Below are 24,158 nucleotides of genomic sequence, written 5' to 3'. Positions count from 1 at the left end.
GTGAGTAGGATGACTGCATAACCGACTAAGATGACTGCTGATGTGTCAATGTCTATATATGTGTATAAGTGCATTTGATAGTGTTCTATTAATTAATGACTGCATGTATAGATGATTCTGTTGTTGAATTGGTAGTTGTGTGTGTAGACTTAGGAATCAGTGAGTGGGTATGTAGTAACTGGTATTGGTGTGTCAATGGTTTCAAATATGGTACTCTGTATTTTACAGTGAGTGATGAAAGGCTATACTAGTGTATGATGTGGTGTATCGGATTTTCAAGTGGATGATGTCATCAGTGATGTCATTTGAGATGTCATCAGTGATGTCATCAGTGATGTCACTGACCATGTCATGAATGATGCAATATGTGACATCATCAGCAGTGCATTGCGGGCGCATGAGTTATAGTTAGCAGAACTAACTATAACGGAGGAATTTCTATGGTTTTGTACGAGTGAAATGGGCAGCTAACTATAACACCCCTGAAACCTATGGTTTTTTTCTGTGAATTTCAAAGGTTTTTTAAATGCTAACTTTTAAGTGTGATAGTAGTTATATCTATTTTTTTGTACTGATTCTCTACAGTTTTTTAACTGTTTATTTATAAATATTTTAGTCATTAAATAACTTTATATATTTTTCTGAAAATTGCAAAAAAACATTTTGTTAATTAAAACTGAAATATTGATTAATTTTCTTGTTTTCATTTTTTATTTTAATATATTTTTATCATTTTCTTTAAAAAAAATCAAATTTTTTTCGCAGTCGGGCACTAAAAGTGTACACATCACGATGGGTGCGCGCATTCTAGCCGCCATTTTAGAAAAGTCATGAAGGATCCGCGTATGGTGTGCGACGGCTGCGTGTTTTTCAGTTACATCATATACATTTAATATCACGTGATATGCGCGATTGGTATGCGACCAGTCTGCAACTCCTGCTCCCGCGCATTCGCGACACATGCGCATTACGGTACGAGATGTTTGCGCGCTTGCGGGTCCCGCGTGACATCATATACGTGCTGGGGCGCGCTGGGTGCGCGACTCCCGCAAAAAAAAATTATGTTCCAAAATTATATGTATGTGTCTTTAATATACGTATTAAGGCAAGAGATTATGTAAGATATTCATCAAAATAATATATTTGTACTCATAGGAAACTTATATTATTTTTAAATATATTTTCGCGAAGTCGGGTGCGTGCGTCGTGAGTGCAGAAAACCAGGTCAGGAGAGCTGCTTTAGAGCCAGAGAACCAGGTCAGCAGAGCTGCTCTAGAGCCTAAGAACTAGGTCAGCAGAGCTGCTCTAGAGTCAGAGAACCAGGTCAGCAGAGCTGCTGTAGAGCCAGAGAAACCAGGTCAGCAGAGCTGCTTTAGAGGGAGAGAACCAGGTCAGCAGAGCTGCTTTAGAGCCAGAGAACCAGGCCAGCAGAGCTGCTTTAGAGCCAGAGAACCAGGTTAGCAGAGCTGCTTTAGAGCCAGAGAACCAGGTCAGCAGAGCTACTCTAGAGCCAGAGAACCAAATCAGCAGAGCTGCTTTAGAGCCATAGAACCAGGTCAGCAGAGCTGCTTTAGAGCCAGAGAACCAGGTCAGTAGAGCTGCTCCTGAGCCTAAGAACCAGGTCAACAGAGCTGCTCTAGAGCCAGAGAACCAGGTCAGCAGAGCTGCTGCAGAGCCAGAGAAACCAGGTCAGTAGAGCTGCTTTAGAGGGAGAGAACCAGGTCAGCAGAGCTTCTATAGAGCCAGAGAACCATGTCAGCAGAACTGCTTCAGAGCCATAGAACTGGGTCAACGGAGCTGTTGTAGAGCCAGAGAACTAGATCAGCAGAGCGGCCCTGTAGCATAAGAACTAGGTCAGCAGAGCTGCTCTAGAGCCAGAGAACCAGGTCAGCAGACCTGCTGTAGAGCCAGAGAAACCAGGTCAGCAGAGCTGCTTTAGAGAGAGAGAACCAGGTCAGCAGAGCTGCTTTAGAGCCAGAGAACCAGGTCAGCAGAGCTGCTCTAGCTGAGACTGACTGACACTGACTGACTGACACTGACTGACACTGATTGACACTGACTGACACTGATTGACTGACACTGACTGACTGACACTGATTGACTGACACTGACTGACTGACACTGATTGACTGACACTGACTAACACTGATTGACTGACACTGACAGACTGACTGACACTGACTGACTGACATTGACTGACACTGACTGACACTGACTGACTACTCTCTACTACTCTACTACTGACTCTCTACTACTCTCTACTACTCACTCTCTACTACTCACTCTATACTACTCACTCTCTACTACTCTCTACTACTCACTCTCTACTACTCTACTACTCTCTACTACTCACTCTCAACTACTCACTCTCTACTACTCTACTACTCACTCTCTACTACTCACTCGCTACTACTCTCTACTACTCACTCTCTACTACTCACTCTCTACTACTCACACTCTACTACTCTCTACTACTCACTCTCTACTACTCTCTACTATTCACTCTCTACTACTCACTCTCTACTACTCACTCTACTACTTTCTACTACTCTCTACCACTCACTCTCTACTACTCTACTACTCACTCTCTACTACTCTCTACTACTCACTCGCTACTACTCTCTACTACTCACTCTTTACTACACTCTCTACTACTCTCTCTCTCTCTACTACTCTCTACTACTACTCTCTACTATTCACTCTCTACTACTCACTCTCTACTACTCTCTACTACTCACTCTACTACTCTCTGCTGCTCTCTAGCACTCACTCTCTACTACTCTACTACTCTCTACTACTCACTCTCTACTACTCTCTCTCTACTACTCTCTCTCTACTACTCACTCTCTACTATTCACTCTCTACTACTCACTCTCTACTACTCGCTCTCTACTTCTCACTCTCCACTACTCACTCTCTACTACTCGCTCTCTACTACTCTCTACTACTCACTCTCTACTACTCACTCTCTACTACTCTCTACTACTCTCTCTGCTACTCACTCTCTACTACTCACTCTCTACTACTCTACTACTCTCTACTACTCGCTCTACTACTCACTCTCTACTATTCTCTAATACTGACTCTACTACTCTCTCCTACTCTCTACCACTCACTCTCTACTACTCTCTCTCTACTACTCACTCTCTACTACTCACTCTACTACTCTCTACTACTCACTCTGTACTACTCTCTACTACTCACTCTGTACTACTCACTCTCCACTACTCACACTCTACTACTCTCTACTGCTCACTCTCCACTACTGATTCTCTACTACTCGCTCTCAACTACTCTCTACTACTCACTCTACTACTCACTCTCTACTACTCTACTACTCTCTCTACTTCTCACTCTCTACTACTCTCTCTACTACTACTCACTCTCTACTACTCACTCTCTACTGCACACTCTCTACTACTTGCTCTCTGCTACTCGCTCTCTACTACTCTCTAGTACTCACTCTAATACACACTCTCTACTACTCTCTACTACTCACTCTCTACTACTCCACTACTCTCTACTACTCACTCTCTACTACTCACGCTCTACTACTGTACTACTCTCTACTACTCTCTCTCTACTACTCACTCTCTACTACTCACTCTCTACTACTCTCTACTACTCACTCTCTACTACTCTCTACTACTCACTCTCTACTACTCTCTCTACCACTCTCTACTACTCACTCTCTACTACTCTCTACTACTCTCTACGGGTCGTGGACCAGGGTCAAAACGGACTCGATAATTCTCGCCTCGGTACCTACTCTAACCAGGAACACACTCGGCAACTCTGGGCATTAAGCTTGCCTCATCTCTACAACGGCCCCCCACAGACGCCGGGGATGCCTGGTTTCACCTTGGAGATACCCAGAAAGGGACCATCTCACAGGGATAGCCAGGACGGGTTCCCCAGCGGTCTACAGCGCCGGGACGCCGCGTTGCTGGGGCAGCTGTGCGCTTTACAAGTCTACAACATTTACATTTACATTTACTCACTCTCTACTACTCTCTCTCTACTACTCTCTACTACTCACTCTGCTACTCACTCTCTACTACTCTCTACTACTCACTCTCTACTACTCACTCTCTACTACTCTCTACTACTCACTCTCTACTACTCTCTACTACTTTCTACTACTCACTCTACTACTCACTCTCTACTACTCTACTACTCACTCTCTACTACTCACTCGCTACTACTCTCTACTACTCACTCTCTACTACTCACTCTCTACTACTCACACTCTACTACTCTCTACTACTCACTCTCTACTACTCTCTACTATTCACTCTCTACTACTCACTCTCTACTACTCACTCTACTACTTTCTACTACTCTCTACCACTCACTCTCTACTACTCTACTACTCACTCTCTACTACTCTCTACTACTCACTCGCTACTACTCTCTACTACTCACTCTTTACTACACTCTCTACTACTCTCTCTCTCTCTACTACTCTCTACTACTACTCTCTACTATTCACTCTCTACTACTCACTCTCTACTACTCTCTACTACTCACTCTACTACTCTCTGCTGCTCTCTAGCACTCACTCTCTACTACTCTACTACTCTCTACTACTCACTCTCTACTACTCTCTCTCTACTTTTCTCTACTACTCACTCACTCTACTACTCTCTACTACTCACTCTCTACTACTCTCTCTCTACTACTCACTCTCTACTATTCACTCTCTACTACTCACTCTCTACTACTCGCTCTCTACTTCTCACTCTCCACTACTCACTCTCTACTACTCGCTCTCTACTACTCTCTACTACTCACTCTCTACTACTCTCTACTACTCTCTCTGCTACTCACTCTCTACTACTCACTCTCTACTACTCTACTACTCTCTACTACTCGCTCTACTACTCACTCTCTACTATTCTCTAATACTGACTCTACTACTCTCTCCTACTCTCTACCACTCACTCTCTACTACTCTCTCTCTACTACTCACTCTCTACTACTCACTCTACTACTCTCTACTACTCACTCTGTACTACTCTCTACTACTCACTCTGTACTACTCACTCTCCACTACTCACACTCTACTACTCTCTACTGCTCACTCTCCACTACTGATTCTCTACTACTCGCTCTCAACTACTCTCTACTACTCACTCTACTACTCACTCTCTACTACTCTACTACTCTCTCTACTTCTCACTCTCTACTACTCTCTCTACTACTACTCACTCTCTACTACTCACTCTCTACTGCACACTCTCTACTACTTGCTCTCTGCTACTCGCTCTCTACTACTCTCTAGTACTCACTCTAATACACACTCTCTACTACTCTCTACTACTCACTCTCTACTACTCCACTACTCTCTACTACTCACTCTCTACTACTCACGCTCTACTACTGTACTACTCTCTACTACTCTCTCTCTACTACTCACTCTCTACTACTCACTCTCTACTACTCTCTACTACTCACTCTCTACTACTCTCTACTACTCACTCTCTACTACTCTCTCTACCACTCTCTACTACTCACTCTCTACTACTCTCTACGGGTCGTGGACCAGGGTCAAAACGGACTCGATAATTCTCGCCTCGGTACCTACTCTAACCAGGAACACACTCGGCAACTCTGGGCATTAAGCTTGCCTCATCTCTACAACGGCCCCCCACAGACGCCGGGGATGCCTGGTTTCACCTTGGAGATACCCAGAAAGGGACCATCTCACAGGGATAGCCAGGACGGGTTCCCCAGCGGTCTACAGCGCCGGGACGCCGCGTTGCTGGGGCAGCTGTGCGCTTTACAAGTCTACAACATTTACATTTACATTTACTCACTCTCTACTACTCTCTCTTTACTACTCTCTACTACTCACTCTGCTACTCACTCTCTACTACTCTCTACTACTCACTCTCTACTACTCACTCTCTACTACTCTCTACTACTCACTCTCTACTACTCTCTACTACTTTCTACTACTCACTCTACTACTCACTCTCTACTACTCTCTACTACTCACTCTCTAATACTCACTCTCTACTACTCACTCTTATACTCTCTACTACTCACTCTCTGATACTTTCTCTACTACTCTCTACTACTCTCTACTACTCACTCTCTACTCTCTATTACTCGCTCTCTACTCTCTACCTCTCTACCTCTCTCTCTACTACTCTCTACCTCTCTACCTCTACCTCTACCTATACACCTCTACCTCTCTACCTCTCTGTACATGCACACATATACACATATATATATGCATATGCATTTATATATATGTATGTGTATATATATATACATATATAAACATATAAATATAATCTGCATATCTATATAAATATAAATTCATGCAAACATATACATATACATATATGCATACATATGCATGGTATGTACATGAAAGTTTGAAAAACTCTAATACAGGCAAAGCTAAAAAGCCACCTAATTACAAACAGAATTGCTTTAACTTAAACGAGGGCGAGACCTATTGCATTTTCAATGCTTGTTTACTTTGATTCCATCAAGAAGGCATTCCGATGTGTCACACATTTTCCATAAATTCTGAATGGTAGCACTCTAGTTGCTCATTAGATCACTGTAGTAAAGCTACTGCTCACCAGAGAAGTCTGCTGCTGGTATTGAAAGTGCATGTTTCAGTCTGCATGTCAGAATTGTTTAATGAAATAGAAGAGGATTTGAGAAGTCACTCAAAATGTGCCCTAATTTTTCTTTTTTCCTCACTAATCATAATTTCTATGGCAAAATGAACCTCCTCATTGTGTTCCTTTTAAATTAAACTACTCACTCTCTACTACTCACTTGCTACTACTTTCTACTACTCACTCTGTACTACTCACTTTCTACTACTCTCTACTACTCTACTACTCTCTACTACTACTCTCTAATACTCACTCTCTACTACTCACTCTACTACTCTCTACTACTCACTCTCTACTACTCACTCTCAACTATTCACTCTACTACTCTCTCTACTACTCCCTCTCTACTACTCTCTACTACTCACTCTACTACTCTCTACCACTCACTCTCTACTACTCTCTCTCTACTACTCACTCTACTACTCACTCTACTACTCTCTACTACTCTCTCTGCTACTCACTCTCTACTACTCTCTACTACTCACTCTCTACTACTCACTCTCTACTACTCTACTACTCTCTACTACTCTCTCTACTACTCACTCTCTACTACTCACTCTCTACTACTCTCTACTACTCTCTCTCTACTACACACTCTCTACTACTTGCTCTCTACTACTCACTCTACTACTCACTCTACTACTCACTCTCTACTACTCCCTACTACTCACTCTACTACTCACTCTCTACTACTCACTCTCTACTACTCCACTACTCTCTACTAATCACTCTCTACTACTCACTTTGTACTACTCTCTACTACTCACTCTCTACTACTCACTCTCTACTACTCTCTCTCTACTACTCACTCTCTACTACTCACTCTCTACTACTCTCTCTACTACTCTCTACTACTCACTCTACTACTCATTCTCTACTACTCATTCTCTACTACTCTCTCTCTGCTACTCAGTCTCCACTGCTCACTCTCTACTACTCTCTACTACTCACTCTCTAATACTCACTCTCTACTACTCTCTACTACTCACTCTCTACTACTCTGTACTACTCCCTCTACTACTCACTCTCTACTACTCTCTACTACTCTCTACTTCTCACTCTCTACTACTCTCTACTACTCACTCTCTACTACTCACTCTACTACTCTCTCCTACTCACTCTCTGCTACTCTCTCTACTACTCTCTACTACTCTCTCGCTCCTCTCTACTCTCTATTACTCATCCTCTACTCTCTACCTCTCTACCTTTCTCTACCTTTCTCTCTAATACTCTCTACCTCTCTACCTCTACCTCTCTACCTCTACCTCTCTACCTCTACACCTCTACCTCTCTCTACATGCGCACATATACACATATATGCATATGCATTTATATATATGTATGTGTATATATATATATATATATATACATACATATATAAACATATATATAATCTGCATATCTATATAAATACAAATATAAATGCATGCATACATATTATCTACTGGCGGTCGCCAGTAGATAGTTATAGTTGGGACCGTGTTTCCATAGGAAATCTGAAAATTCTATTTTGAATAACTTTGGCGTCCGTTGACGAATCCTTGCGAATTTTTCAAAATAGGTGGGGCGCTCCGCTCCGCTCCTACCCTGAAAGTCTTGGGGTGATTAGTCAAGCGGGGGTCCCAAAATGCGTTTTCCCCATGCATTTTTCCATAGGGACCTTTAGTCCAAGGTACAGCCCGAACGGCTGAACAGAATTACATGAAATTTGGCAGAGAGGTAGTCCTCAGGTCAGGGATGTGCCTTTTGAATATCTGGAGTCAATCTGTTCAGTAGTTCCTGAGAAAATTTCAGTTAAAAGTACATATATATCTATAGGCGCACACGGTGACGTGCGCGAGCGCAATTCTGATTGGTTGTTAGATGTCAGTAAACATTCGAATCGGTCGAAATCAGGAAGTGTCGGCCGCCATTTTGTCTCTCGCAGTCTGAGGCAGTGAAAAACAACGGTGGAGAACGTGAAAAGGGGGCAGGGTGGACAGTTCCTGACCCCCTAGCCTTTGTCAGGGGGTCAATGAAGGACCCCCAAGGGTGAAAAAAACATGTATTTTTTAAAGAAAAAGTGTGTACGGCACGCACAACGCATCGTGGGCGCACGGTGCGCGCAGGGTGAAAAACCTGAAAAAATATATTAATAAATACATAACTTAGCATTTAAAAAACCGTACAAATTCACTTAAAAAACCATAGGTTTCACAGACGTTATAGTTAGGAATTAGCATTTAAAAAACCTTGCAAATTCACTTAAAAAACCATAGGTTTCACACATGTTATAGTTAGCTGGACATTTCCCTCGTAAAAAAACAATGAAATTCCCCCGTTATAGTTAGTGCAGGCAACTATAACTCACGCGACCGCAATCCTCTGCTGATGACGTCAGATATTACATCACTGATTACATATGTGTCTTTCTGAAAAATAAATATTTGTAATATATGTATAGCTAAAGATTAATGGAAGAAGACATGGGTAAATAGGTGTCTAAATACAGTGATGTAATATCTGACGTCATCAGCAGAGGATTGCGGTCGCGTGAGTTATAGTTGCCTGCACTAACTATAATGGGGGAATTTCATTGGTTTTTTACGAGGGAAATGTCCAGCTAACTATAACATGTGTGAAACCTATGGTTTTTTAAGTGAATTTGCAAGGTTTTTTAAATGCTAATTCCTAACTATAACGTGTGTGAAACCTATGGTTTTTTAAGTGAATACATATATGCATGTTATGTACATGAAATTTTGAAATTCACTAGTAAAAGCAAAGCTAAAAAGCCACCTAATTACAAACAGAATTGCTTTAACTTAAACGAGGGCGAGACCTATTGCATTTTCAATGCTTGTTTACTTTGGTTCCATCAAGAAGGCATTCAGATGTGAGACATTTGCCATAAATTCTGAATGATAGCACTGTAGTTCCTCATTAGATCACTGTAGTAAAGCTACTGCTCACCAGGGAAGTCTGCTGCTGGTATTCAAAGTGCATGTTTCAGTCTGCATGTCAGAACTTTTTAATGAAATAGAAGAGGATTTGAGAAGTCAAAATGTGCCCTAATTTTTCTTTCTGCAGCACTAATCATAATTTCTATGGCAAAATGAACCCCCTCATTTTGTTCCTTTGCAAATTAAATGTTTTAAGTGTTACCACTTTATTCCAAACAAGATGGCTTCAGGTGTGCCATACTTTTGTCATAAGTAAGACTGTTAGAGCACTAGTTGTTCTTTAAAACACTCTGGGATTTCTGTCATTGGGCTATACTTGGGCTACATCTCGGTGATATTTGTGCTACATTTGGGCTCTTTTGTCTCAGGTGGCCATCTTGGGAGACTTGTTATGAAGTTTCCTAATTTCCTCATTTACTACAGTCTCCTCAGTAGGCATACTGTCAGTTTATTACTTTGATTCAATGAAGAAGGCATTCAGATGTGTCACACATTTGCCATAAATTCAGAATGTTAGCACTCTAGTTGCTCATTAGATCACTGTAGTAAAGCTACTGCTTACCAGGGAAGTCTACTGCTGGTATTGAAAGTGCATGTTTCAGTCTGCATGTCAGAATTCTTTAATGAAATAGAAGAGGATTTGAGAAGTTTCTTTCTGCAGCACTAATCATACATTCTATGGCAAAATGAACCCTCTCATTTTGTTCCTTTTTAAATTAAATGTTTTAAGAGTTACCACTTTATTCCAATCAAGATGGCTTCAGGTGTGCCATACGTTTATCATAAGTAGGAGTGGTAGTGCTCTAGTTGTTCTTTGGAACATTCTGGGAAGCTGCAGTAGAACACAAAGGAATCAACTGACAGTCTCTGCCCTTGTTGGATGTACATGTTTTACTGAGAATGTCAGACTTCATTCTCACATGACTGAGAAAGATAATGTGAATTTACAGAAAATATGCTCTCAGTTTAGCTTATAGATCACCTTCCAAACCTCTGTGGGAAAAGCATGTGAAAATAGTTTTCTCTCAAACATGATTCATGATATCCCAGCAGAAGGCTTTTTCACATGGTAAAATCACCTTAGAACATACCACAATTCCTAAAATGAGAATGGTACCATCAACAAATGATTTATAATGTAACTAAAGTCTTAAAACCTTCTATTAACTGCAATGCTTTTTAATGAGGTGCTATCATGTATATTAGTCCCAAGATGGCTGCCAACACTTCTTGGATGAAGTGCTGACAGCCAATCAGATCTCACAATGAGATGTGTGGTTAGGCTCCACCCAGATATATATGTGATTATACTTTTGATTTTCTCAGGAACTACTGAACGGATTTACACCATATATGCAAAAGGCACATGCCTGACCTGAGGACTACCTCTTTGCCAAATTTCAAGTAATTCTGTTCAGCCGTTCAGGCTGTACCTTCGACTAAAGGTCCTATGGGAAAATGCATGGGGAAAACGTGTTTTGGGACCCCCCTTTGTTCTCAGCCCCCGCTTGACGAATCACCCCGAGACTTTCAGGGTAGGAGCTGAGCGGAGCGCCCCATTAGTTTCGAAAATTTCACGAAGATAAGTCAACCGGCGCCAAAGTTATTCAAAATAGAATTTTCAGATTTCCTATGGGAACTCGGTCCTAACTATAACTATCTACTGGCGACCGCCAGTAGATAATATATATATATATATTTATGTCGCAACAAAGTATCAGTAAATCTTTGACAACAGATGGAAAGCACACACGGGAGCAATTTCTCCAAGTACGAATACATTATTAGTGCAGACCCCCCGCTTACTGACCCGTTTCGCCTTGCGGCTTTTTCGATGTCAGTTGCCCTGTGCTCAGTTGTCAGTATTTCAAATCGCAGCATGTCACATGTTTATTCATTGACACAAATGATGTACTAACATTACATTGCGAATGGCTAAACAGTTGGGGGCCATCTTATAATGTACTATATAGTATAAGTATGTTATACTGCCAAATCAAAAGAGAAAAATAGTGCAATAAGTGAGAAATTAAAAATTAAAAACGTCACATATTGGGATCTATATATAGCCATATTAACCAAAAGCTGTTAAAATCTCTAAGTTATGTCCAAATGAAAATTCATTTAACAATTATAGACCATTGGTAGATAAAAAACAAGCTGTCACTTCATGGTATACGAATATATATATATACATAATGTTTTTCTATAAATCCCATTTGTGTCTTAATTACGCCCTCAATGGGCATTTCTCAGGCAGCGGTGTTATATATAGTTGTGCTTGTGTTACCCACGTTCTTATTGTGCCCCAATGGGCATACAGTCAATTATAAAATCAGTCAGTATACAAAAACCATACAGAAGGATATAAACACCAACAACTACATGTGTTTTAAATGATTTTCCTATACTCTATATTATCAGTACTGCAGTTAGTTTAAGGTTTACTTCTCATGTTCTATCCGTCCAGATGTACCCAAAGTTCCTCATCGTTATTCAGCCCAATAGGGGCCTTTATCTAGAGATCTATGATATATCTGGATTCCAATATTCGTAACTGGATTGATGGTACTTCCAATATACCGTTTCGAACATGGACATTCTAAGCGGTATACCACATAATCTGAATTGCAATTAAGAAACTTCTTGATTGTTCTGGTCGGCCTCGGATCCCCTGGCCTCCCCATTTAAGTGGTTGTTTTTTTACTATATTTACATGCCTTGCAACGTAAACACGGATAAAATCCCAAGACGTTGATCTTATTTCTTTTTGTTGTTGTGGGATCAAAATGGCTGTGTACTAATTGGTCACTAAGAGATTGGCAGCGCTTACAGGTGATTAAAGGACGAGACGGTAAATGATGTTTTAGGATGTTGTCCGTCTGTAAAATAGGCCAATTCTTCTGGAAGATATGTACGACAGCGCTGGATTTGCTGTTGTAAGTTGTGATCATTCTTACATTGCTTTCCTGTAGGCCAGATGTCTTTGTTTTGGCCACTAATAGATTCCTTCGATCTAGTTTCCCCACTTTGACCTCTGCCTGTTTTAGAGTGGAATTACTATACCCACGTCTTTTGAATCGCTCTATTGCTGCATCTTTTGCTGATTCAAAATCCAGCAATTGCGTTTAATACGCAATAATTCCCCAAACGGGATATTCTTAATCAGGCTTCTGGAGTGATAACTAGCTGCATGTAATACAGCATTGCCTGCTGTCAGCTTCCGAAAGAGTCTAGTTTGCTGTGTGTTATTCTCAATGAAATCTTCCAGGTCTAAGTAGTTTACTGAGACACCACTAATGTGGCCCGTAAATTCCAGATTGAACCAATTGTTGTTCAGAGAGGCTATATACTCCTCAGCCAAAGAGCGACTTCCCCTCCAAACAACAAATAGGTTGTCAATATATCTGGCCCACAGTATAATGTTATCTAGCCAAAGTTCATTTGTCTCCCCCCAGGCCACGTGCTTCTCCCACCAGTCACGGATAAATTAGCGTAGCTGGGGCCAAAGCACGTGCCCATGGCGGTACCGCGTTGTTGTTGATATAATTTGCCCGAGAATAAGAAAATATTGTTGTACAAGCAAAAATTAATCATTTCCAAAAGCATAATATTGTGTGTATGGAATTTAGGAGCTCTTTTGTTTAAAAACCATTTAACCGCTGCTAAGCCATCTTGGTGGTGAATGCAGGTATAATGGCTCGTAATGTCAAGTGTTATTAGAAGACTATCAGGCTCCCATACAATTCCCTCCGTTAGTCGTAAGAAGTCTTGAGTATCTCTGACATATGATGCAAGATCTTTGACTAAGGGGCTTAGGAAAGAACCTATGTATAGTAATGTATTTTCCAGGAGACTATTGATTGAGGCCACAATAGGTCTACCTGGAGGATTAACAGGGTCCTTGTGAATTTTAGGTAAGTGGTAGAATATCAGGAGAACTGGTGATTCACTATATAAAAACAAGAATTCATCTTGGTTTAACATCCCTTCATCCCTCCACCCTGCTAAAAACATGTGATAATTTTTTACGCAGTTCAAATATTCAGTTCTATTAATAACTGCATAACATTCAATATCTCCAAGTTGTCTTAGGGCCTCTTTCAAATAGTGCTCTTTATTGAAAACAACAATATTGCCTCCTTTAGCTGAGGGCTTAATCACCACTGTTAAGTCCATCTTGAGTGCCTTAATCGCTTCCGATTGTTTCCTCGGGATATTGTAATAATTCCTCGAGTTTGATTTTGTCTTAGTTAGCTCCTTGAGATCCTTGAGGACTGCTTCGCTGAAGACGTCAACAGTGTCAAATGGAACTTGTGGCATCATTCTTGATTTCCTTTTAAATTTGCTTTTGCCACCTGATTGTTCAATATTTGTCTTCTCTGTTAGTGTTCCTAGGGTGGCTTCTTCTAAACCACGCATCTCTGGTTCTGCGTTAACAAAAGCGTTTCCAAGTCTTGGCTGCTCAGTTGGTCAAGAACATTCTCCTCAATATTTTGTTTGCCAATAGATCCTTCACCTTTAGGATGTTATATATATATATATATATATATATACATAACACCAGGATCCCAACGAATGACCACAGCGGGCCAAACAAGGGCACAGACTTCAGTTGAAGATGCAATGAATTAGTTTATTGCCTTAACATATCAGGAAGACCCATTTCAACTATAAGCCTGTAGTCTTGATCACATAGCGCGCTGTGAAAACTGGCATTGTATTTATACTCTAGTAAGTGACTTTTCTATGTTTGTTATGACATAGCAAAAAAGCAGCACATTTGCAGCATGTAGTAAAATCACCTCATCATCAGCCAATGACTAGGGGCAAGAATGACAAGCAAATTTGAGTAACAGACATAGACAAAAGACTAGTGCTCTATATAACAGTGCAAGTGGCCCAACATTCTGTAACATCAGTGACGCGCAGTGTTTCAGTGGTTAAGCAAGTGTGGGCAAAGTTGGAGGCATAATCTGTGTGTTTAAAAGGCGCGGTGTCAGTACTGGTGTCCCGAGACATGACTATTATAGAACCATGTTTTAAAATTGATGGAGTAACACGTACTCGCGATCCGAATATCATGCATGAATGCCATGTGGCACGGGTTGAATCCATGGAACCAAGTGTAATTTCATAACTAACCGGGGAACAGTTAATAAAGCACATCTATAGTTGCCTTTGCGTGAGAGTGCCCAGACAGATAACTATATTACGCTTCTGAAGTATTGCTGCAGTTTTAGCTTAGGGCAGGATTTCGAGAGGGGCCATAATACAGTACAAGTCTGCCTCACCATGTTGATGTCTGTGTGGGATGTGTTATATCCCCTAGATAGCTGATGTTGTGAGTAGTTAATGTGCTAAAAAGTGAGGTCACTAAAGAGTAAAGAGTAAAACTAGATACATGTGTACGAGGATGGGGAATAGTGTGAAGGTGCCGTGATGTGTGAATGTTAAACCCAAAGGCGAGACTGGTGCAGTGCATTAAAAAGGGTCCTAATGGTGAAACTGTAAGTATAAGTGGGTTTAAAAATGGACAACCAACATGAAGTCAGTCGACTTCTAAAATCCACATGGGTGATGAGATCCTAGGCACAACTGGTGCATCTTCTTATTATAAGAAGTTGTATAAGTCTTCGCTAAGATTCAGTCCTGCTGGCACCGTGGTATTGAGTTCAATTATATATCTAGACTCCAGTTGTCTTAACAATTTATCTCTGTTGCCCCCACACCTGAGTGATGGGACACAGTCAACTACACAGTATTTAAGGTGGTCCAAGCTATTCTGATGTGTTTCTTTAAAGTGCCTGGCGACAGGGTATGTCGGGTCACTGTTCACAATTGCTGTGATGTGTTGCAAGATTCGTAGGTGCACCTGGAGCTTAGTGCTCCCTATGTATCTGAGTCCACAACTGCAGGTAAGCATGTAAACTGCAAATCCCATTCTGCATGTTAGTTTTTGTTGGATGACTATGGGTTCATTCTTGAATTCCGCCTTGATTTGGGTGGTGTTAAGTCCAAATCTACAAGCCCTACAGCTGCTGACTTAAAAAACCCTTTAACCACTGATAACCAATTAGTTACATTGGTGATTTAAGGGCTGTTCTGACTACATCATTATGCATAGAATTAGCTCTCCTATAGGTGATATCAGGCCTAGGAGCTACCATGGGTCCTAGTGTGGAATCAGTTTTGATGATACCCCAGTGTTTGTTGAAAATAGACTTCAATGCTCGTGCCTCGGTGTTGTGTGTGATGATACGGCGCGTGGTTACCCAACTCTCGGTGGTCAGCTATGGTTGAGTTTCCATGTTGTTAACAGTGTCTGTGGATGTTCCTTGTAATAGCAACTATCTGGGGAGAGAATTAGCTTTAGTGATAGCTGTCATATTGGTCTTTTCAGTATAGCCTCTGGCTTTGAATCTCATGTGAGACTCCTGTTGGCACTTGATTAGGTCTGTGGTGTTACTGCATATTCTGCGCAGGCGCAGCATTTCCCCATACGGAATGCTTGCTATTGTGGGAATGCGTCAAGATGCTAAGCCTTCCCAAGTGAGGCCTAACAAGGAGATAGGATGTGGCGTAAGGGATAGAGCTGTCGACTTTAGAGCAAGGGGACCAGGTTCCAGTCTCAACGTCGGCATAACATCCTGTGATTCTGGGCAAATCACCTTATCTTCCTGTGCCTACCAAGCATAAATGAGTCTTTGTGTAATGTGACGGGTGCTTATGCAAAGTACTCCAATACCTTTGGGTCGAGTTTGTGATTTTGTGATACATAAAAAAGGAAAAAGAATTTTATATATATATATATTCACTGAAAAAAACATAGGTTTCAGGGGCGTTATAGTTAGCTGGACTTTTCACTCGTACAAAACCATTGAAATTCCCCCGTTATAGTTAGTTCAGCTAACTATAACTCGCACACCCGCAATGCACTGCTGACGACGTCACATATTACATCACTCATGACATGGTCAGTGACATCACTCATGACATCACTCATGACATCTCAAATGACATCACTGATGACATCATCCAGTGAATGTGTGTTTTTGTGAAAATTACATATGTTTTATATATATATATATCTCAAGGTCGATGGAAGAATAAATGGGTATATAAGTGTCTAAATGGATGATTTGTTTTTGAAAAATTGATTGTATAACTGACTGATTAAGTGTTTCTTAGTGAATACATGGCTTAGTGAATAATGTTTAAATATTTAAATATCTGTATCAGTCTCTCACTTTGTGTATAAGTGGCTGCATGGGTTGGTGAGTAGCTACATGAGTGTCTATATAGGTTATTAGTTGGTTTTTTGAGTATCAGTATGAGTGTCTGAGTGTCTGTATGGTTCGGTGGGGGGTATTACGTAGTGCATAGGTGCATGAATGAGTGACTCACTGTTTGTATGTGTTGAAGACAGCATGTGTGCAGGACTGTATGGGTGGATGAGTGTATGCATGGGTGTGTTAGTGAGTGAATGACTGTCTCAATAGTGTCTTTATGAGTAACTACATATGTTTTAAACTAGTATATGTGACTATTGGTGTATATAAGTGAGTATATGTGAGAGTGAGAGAATGGAAGAGTTCCTGTATGAATAAGTATGTATTTCTATAAGTGATTGTTTAAAAGACTAAGTATGTGTAAGTTTCTGTAGAAGTAAGTGTGGTGGTGTGTGTATAACTGTATATGCAAGTAAATGGATGTTTGATTCTTTATTAGCATGAGTGACTATGTGTGTGAGTAGCTCTATGGATGAGTGGCGTTGTGTAACAGGATGTATAGGTGTATGAGTACATATGATGAGTGAGTACATGTATGAGTGACTGTATAGGACTGTTGGTGAATGGGTGGATGTGTATGTGGATCTTAGAATTACTGAATAGGATGTTTTTAACTGGTATTGGTATGTCCATTGTTTTGAAAATGTTAGTTTCTATTTTTGAATGTGTGTATCAAAGGTTATATTAGGGGGAGAGGAGGTCTGCCACTCTATCACAAGGATGATGTCATCAGTTATGTCATCAGTGATGTCATTTGAGATGTCATCAGTGATGTCATGAGTGATGTCACTGACTGTCATGAGTGATGTGATATGTGACGTCATCAGCAGTGCATTGCGGGCGCGCGAGTTATAGTTAGCTGAACTAACTATAACGGGGGAATTTCAATTGTTTTGTACGAGTGAAAAGTACAGCTAACTATAACTCCCCTGAAACCTATGGTTTTTTCAGTGAATTTCTAAGGTTTTTTAAATGCTAATTCCTAACTATAACGTGCCTGAAACCTATGGTTTTTTCAGTGATTTTCAAAGTTTTTTTAAATGCTAATTTCTAACTATGCCTACAGAGATAGCACATGTGAAGAAAGAAGAAAAACGCACAGAAAGAAAAAAAAGCAATGCAGAAAGAAGCAACAGAAGTCCTCAAAGACGAAGAAAAGTGCAGGAAGAAGGATAACGTGCAGAAAGAACAAACAGAAGAGCAGAAAGAAGCCTTGTTGCAAAATCATCCTGTACCCTCAACTTTTTCAGATGGATACTGGTGGTAACTGAGTCTGACTAACCAGTCCTAGAGCCAGTGCTATGTTAAAAGACACTCAGAATACAGTGAAAACACCTACATACACTAGGGAACACTATGCGTTGGGGTCCCCCTGTGATTAGCATGACCTCCTCTGTAAGCCCCTAGTATATAATAGGGCAGGGGATTAAAACTAAATCGTAAAATGCGCCACAGGGCGTGTTTGCACACGTCACCTCAGGCCCCGTCCCCTCCCTGTGGCCGTTTTAAGTTGGGAGATTAAGTCCCCTTGAATCCTGAGGGTCCCTAGGGTCTAACTAGACCACTAGGTACCTTCAGTAAGCACTACAGAGCTGCGTTGCAGAGAGATGTAAAAAGGGGCACGGCCTAGACCACCTCTCTGCAGCGCAGTGGCGCTTACTGGAAGCACCTGGTGGGCTAGTTGGCCCCCAGGGTCCCTCAGGATTGAAGGGGAATTATTTCCCCAACTTAAAACACGCCACAAGGCGTGTTTGCACACGTTAAATCAGGCCCCGCCCCTCCCTTCACCACTGTGTAAACACGCCCTGTGGCCGTTTTTAGTTGGGAGATTAAGTTCATTTGAATACTGAGGGTCCCTAGAATCCAACTAGCCCACTAGGTACCTCCAGTAAGCGCCACAGAGCTGCGTTGCAGAGAGGTGTAAAAAGTGGCACGGCCTGGACCACCTTTCTGCAACGCAGCTCAATGGCGCTTACTGGAAGCACCTGGTGGGCTAGTTAGCCCCCAGGGGCCCTCAGGATTGAAGGGAAATTATTTCCCCAACTTAAAACGCGCCCTAGGGCGTGTTTGCACACGTCACCTCAGGCCCGTCCCCTCCCTTCCCACCTGTGTAAACACGCCCTGTGGCCATTTTAAGTTGGGAGATTAAATCCCCTTGAATCCTGAGGGTCCCTAGGGGCAAAATAGCCCACTAGGTACGTCCAGTAAGCGCCATTGCAGAGAGGTGTAAAAAGGGGCAAGGCCTGCACCACCTCTCTGTAATGCCGAGCAGTGGCGCTTACTGGAAGCACCTGGTTGGCTAGTTGGCCCCCAGGGTCCCTCAGGATTGAAAGGGAATTATTTCCCCAACTTAAAACGCGCCACAGGGCGTGGTTGCATACGTCACCTCAAGCCCCGTACCCTCACTTCACCATTGTGTAAACGCGCCCTGTGGCCGTTCTAAGTTGAGAGATTAAGTCCCCTTGAATCCTAAGGGTCCCTAGGGTCAAACTAGCCCACTAGGTACCTCCAAGAAGCGCCACAGAGCTGCGTTGCATAGAGGTGTAAAAAGGGGCGTGGCCTCAGAACACCTGTCTGCAGCACAGCTACCTGGCGCATACTGGAGATACCTGTTGGGCTAGTTGGCCCTCAGGGACCCTCAGTATTGAAGGGGAATTAATTCCCCAACTTACAACTGGCCAGGGGGCGCGTTTGCAGAGTGCTGCAAGGAGGGGGCGTGGCCTCCGGCACGATGCCGGTCTTTTTTTTATTTTATTTTTTCAAGAAGGAGGGCTGTGTGGCCCCCTTTCTTTTTCTAATTTATTGGCCCTGGGGACCCCATCCCCCAGGGCCTGCACCCTAATTTTTTTTGTTGAAAAAAATAAATTTGGAAGGGGGCATCGTGGCCCCCCGTCCAAGGCCTTAATCAGCCTCGGGGACCCCAACCCCCGGGTCATGGCCTTTATTTTTATTATTATTTTAAAAAAAAATATTTATAGAAACACCTAGGACATGCTGGTCAAACCGTATGTACCTATCACCATGACGATTTGTGTGATATTCATTAAAAGGCGACTATGCAAACAATGAATCCACGTGGAATGTATGCATACAATGAATCCACGTGGAATGTATGCATACAATGAATCCACGTGGAATGTATTTACACCGCTAGTGAAGCTCTGACGTGTCTGACGCCCTACCGTGCCTAATCCCGGTGCCCCTGCCGGTGGGTACTCTCCAAGTAGACACCCTTGTCGTTTATTTATATAAACATAGCTAGCTATTGCTGCGCACATTTAATACACACGCACACCAAGCCATTCAAAGGGAATTCGACAAAAATTCAACCAAACTATGCAAGAAACCCCCCTCACGGTTAATAAAACACACATCCACCACCGGATGTGTAATACTTTTTATTTTACTCTCTGGAAAGGAGACGAACCTCACTTGAGAGTCACAGCGTGCTCCTGGCTGAGCCCAATGCTGTGTTACACCCACCAGTGCCCGCCGAGTGCCACACACCTCTGTGTTGTATTCCACCAGCCAGTGCGTATGCTATGACACTCTCTAGCCCATGTGCACTGTAACACCACCCCGTGAATATGTCATGCCACACTTGCCTTCGCACGGGTTATATTGCCCCATCTAACGTGCCTTCCTCGATGCCTATGTTATAACGCACAGCGCTATGCCATACATATTACAATCTGGGATCCATATCTTTGTCACAGTGCATATGCAACGATACACTCCCCAGCACATATTTTATATTACAACTTTAGAGACTAGTTAGGTTACACAACACTGCCCTGTGCATATTACACTCCAAGGTGCATATCGCATAGCACGCGCTAGTGCCTGTGCTATCTCGCGCTCTCCAATGAATCTGTCATTGCGCACAATGTCTTGCATATTATATTTCACGCCCGGTTCATCTTATATCACACTTTTTGGTGCATAGTTTATACCATATACTATATCTAGTTTTCATTTTCAATTGTGCTCTCAGGACTATGTTCTATATAACACTGCGTCCACCTACCCTTTTCACAGGCATTACATTTTGCGATGGGAGGTGGAGGGTCAGGGGGTGTTTCTGCCAAGTGAGCCCGGAGTCACAGTCACAAACGTCCTTTTCTTCCTGAATAAAAGTGAGATTATGCTGCATACTTGTTCATATTTTAAGTAGTTCGCACAGACACACATTTTAAAAACAAAGTTCCTAATGCCCACCTTCTCTGAACAGTTAGCTTGCTGCCCCATCCACATCCTCCCCATCCTCTGTTGTCTGAATCCATGGACTAGCCTCCTCCCTCCTGCCATGCATGGTCTGTTGTGCTCCCACTGCCCTCCATTTATCATGATGTACCAGTCCACTCCTCCTGCCCTCCATTTCCCAATTCTATTGCCCATCATTGACCTCCTGCTTAGCCTCTGTGCTTAGCTTGCTGCCCCTATTCTCCTTCCCCCTACCCTCCGATGTCTTTGTGTATGCCCCTGCTCCATCCTTTTTGCCCATCATGTTCCATGGACATGCCACTCCTATCTACTCTGAGTGTTCTGTTGAGCTGTCACTCCCCTCCCACCTGCCTAGCATTGTCAGATGACTGTAACCTGCCCCTGCCACCTCCACCCTGCCTATCCACATGCCATGCCCCTATCCCCTTCCTCCTGTCCTCCATGGTCCATTTTACTGCCACACCCTTCTGCCCTCCCTGGTCTGTTGACACCTTTGCAGTAGCTTATCCCATGGTCCTGACGAAAGCCCGGATTCGAACATCCATGGGCTGAAACATGTAGACCTGTTTTCTTACAGCTATTATTTCGAGCTGTATAAGCACTGTTTTTACTTTGGCATCACGGAAGCGCCTCATTAAAACAATTTTGGGCCTTGATAGCCAATTTTAACATCACATTTTGTTTTTCACACCACTACAGGCACTGCAAACATCACCCCATTGTACCTATACAGGCTGCTTTCATGTAAATGATATGGCCATCAATTCTGGGACTCATCTATAACCACGATTTACATACAAGTGGTTTATTGATAGTTCTAGGTTCCGAGAAAGAGATAACATTACCGGACAGTTACCTCTCCTTCCAAGAGGTCTTCAGCGACAGTAAGGCCGAAGCACTCCCTCCACATAGGGAATTTGACTGTCGGATCGATCTGGTACCAGGAGCGGTGATACCCTGCGGGCGAATATACGCCCTAACCATCCCCGAAAACCTGCATCTACGCGCCTATCTAGACAAATACCTGGAACTCGGCTTCATTCGTCCTTCGCGATCACCTGCAGTATCACCGCTTTTCTTCATTCCGAAGGCCCATGGGGAATTAAGGTGCTTTATCGACTTTCGAGCATTAAACGCTATCACTGTGAAAAACCGGTATCCTCTCCCGTTGATCCCGGTCCTCTTGGAGCAGGTGAGAGCTGCGAACATATACACCAAGCTGGATCTAAAAGGAGCATACCACCTTGTGCGTATGCGAGAAGGCGACGAATGGAAGACGGCATTCAAGACACGGTATGGGCTGTTTGAGTACCTTGTTATGCCCTTCGGGCTCTGTAATGCCCCCGCCGCCTTTCAATTCTTCCTCAACGAGGTGCTGCGTGATTTCCTGGATATCTTCGTAGTCGTATATATAGACAACATTCTCATCTACTCCCTCACTGAAGAAGAACACATAACCCATGTGCGAAGAGTACTACAGGCCTTGTACACAAACCATTTGTTCTGTAAACTCACAAAATGTGAGTTTCACGTTACCACCGTAGAATTCCTTGGGGTAATGCTTACCCCTTCAGGACAAGTGATGGCAGAGAGGAAGGTGAAGGCGGTGGTGGACTGGCCCCGTCCACACAACGTGAAAGACATACAAAGCCTACTGGGATTTGCGAATTTTTACAGGAGATTTATACAGCATTTCTCCAACACTGTTGCACCCCTGACCAAATTGACCCGAGTAAAGGTTCCCTTCATTTGGACTGCAGAAACCCAGGAGGCGTTCGAGCAATTGAAGCAAGCATTTACCTCCGCTCCTGTTCTGGTGCATGCCAAACTGGAGTTGCCTTTTTTTGTTGAAGCAGACGCCTCGGAAATCGCAGTGGGAGCGGTACTGTCGCAGAGACACGAGACCACCGGGTACCTTCACCCCATTGCCTTTATGTCCAGGAAGCTGAACTCAGCGGAGCAAAACTATACAATAGCGGAAAAAGAGCTCCTGGCGATCTAGGATGCCTTCCACGAGTGGAGGCGTTGGTTGATGGGGGCTGTGCATCAGGTAACGGTCTATACCGACCACCGAAATCTGCAATTCTTGAGAGCGGCGCGACACCTTACACCGCGGCAGCTTCGATGGACGTTGTTTTTCGCGGAGTTCGACTTCATAGTGACCTTTCGCCCTGGAGTGAACAACCGGAAGGCCGACGCACTCACACGACAGGAAAACACACCGCAGAAAGAACTGGTGAAGGAAACGGCGATCATAGAACCGCGTCGAGTGGTGGGTATTGTGGCCACAGATGACTTCCTGAACAGCATTCGGAGAGGAATACGCACCACAACTTGGAGAACCTGGATCAGGTTCCACCCCGAATGGAGAATCCATCAGGGTCTCCCCCTGAAAGGGAGACAATTGCTTCTTCCCACCAAGACTCAGAGGAAGACGGTTTTCGGATGGTGTCACACTTCTCCCTGTGCCGGACATACCAGGCGCACCAAGACTCTAGAAAAGGTGCTCAGACAATTCTGGTGGCCCTCGGTTCGTCCAGACATTCAGCAATGGGTACAAGATTGTTCCATCTGCTCCCAGATGAAATCTGATCACCGTTCCGCATCGGGATTATTACATCCCATGCCCACGCCAGAGCGGCCATGGGAAAGGATCTCAGTGGACTTTATCGTCGGTCTTCCTCGGGATCAAGGAATGACAGCCATCATGGTGGTGGTCGACTATTACACTAAGATGGGGCACTTTGTAGCCTGCAAACAGGCACCCACAGCGGGGCAAACGGCCATACTCCTGCTTACACACATCATTCGTCTTCATGGACTTCCGCAGGTCATAGTGTCTGATAGAGGGGCCCAATTTACATCTGGATTTTGGAAAACATGGTGTTCCAAACTCCAGGTCACCTCTTCCCTATCAACGAGCTTCCATCCTCAGACGGATGGCCAAACTGAGAGACTAAATCAGACCTTAAAGCAATATTTACGATGTTATGTGAGCTCAGCAACAGATGCGTGGGTGGAGTGGTTATGGGCTGCGGAGATAGCGTACAACAGTGCCA

This window comes from Triturus cristatus, chromosome 8 (genome assembly GCF_964204655.1).
Source record: "Triturus cristatus chromosome 8, aTriCri1.1, whole genome shotgun sequence".
Classification (NCBI taxonomy): domain Eukaryota; kingdom Metazoa; phylum Chordata; class Amphibia; order Caudata; family Salamandridae; genus Triturus; species Triturus cristatus.
The sequence above is the reverse complement of the archived record's forward strand: the minus strand, read 5'-3'. Positions refer to the sequence as shown.